We start from the raw sequence: 352 nt of genomic DNA on the forward strand, positions 1-352 counted from the left end.
CAATCAGGACGCTGTTCAGCGAGACGCGCGCAATAAAAGTGAACAATTACATATACACACACGCTGATCATACACGTTTGCCACGCATGTCTGAACCTGCATGCTTGCAAATGTCAAACACGCCAAGCTAAGAAAACGTACATAGTAGCATTGGTCGACAATGATTCCGCTTCCATGCGATCGGTTGATCTTCGCGGATACTGGATCACTATATCCTTTCGCGTATTAATAAATCAAAAAAACATTGGAAATTTTTATATTTGTTGCCTTCTAAGGAGGAAGAAAGAGAAGAAAGAACGAGAGAGAGAGAGAGAGAGAGAGAGAGAGAGAGAGAGAGAGAGAGAGAGAGAGA

Source organism: Atta colombica, unplaced genomic scaffold (genome assembly GCF_001594045.1).
Source record: "Atta colombica isolate Treedump-2 unplaced genomic scaffold, Acol1.0 scaffold112, whole genome shotgun sequence".
In the NCBI taxonomy this organism is placed as follows: Eukaryota; Metazoa; Arthropoda; class Insecta; order Hymenoptera; family Formicidae; genus Atta; species Atta colombica.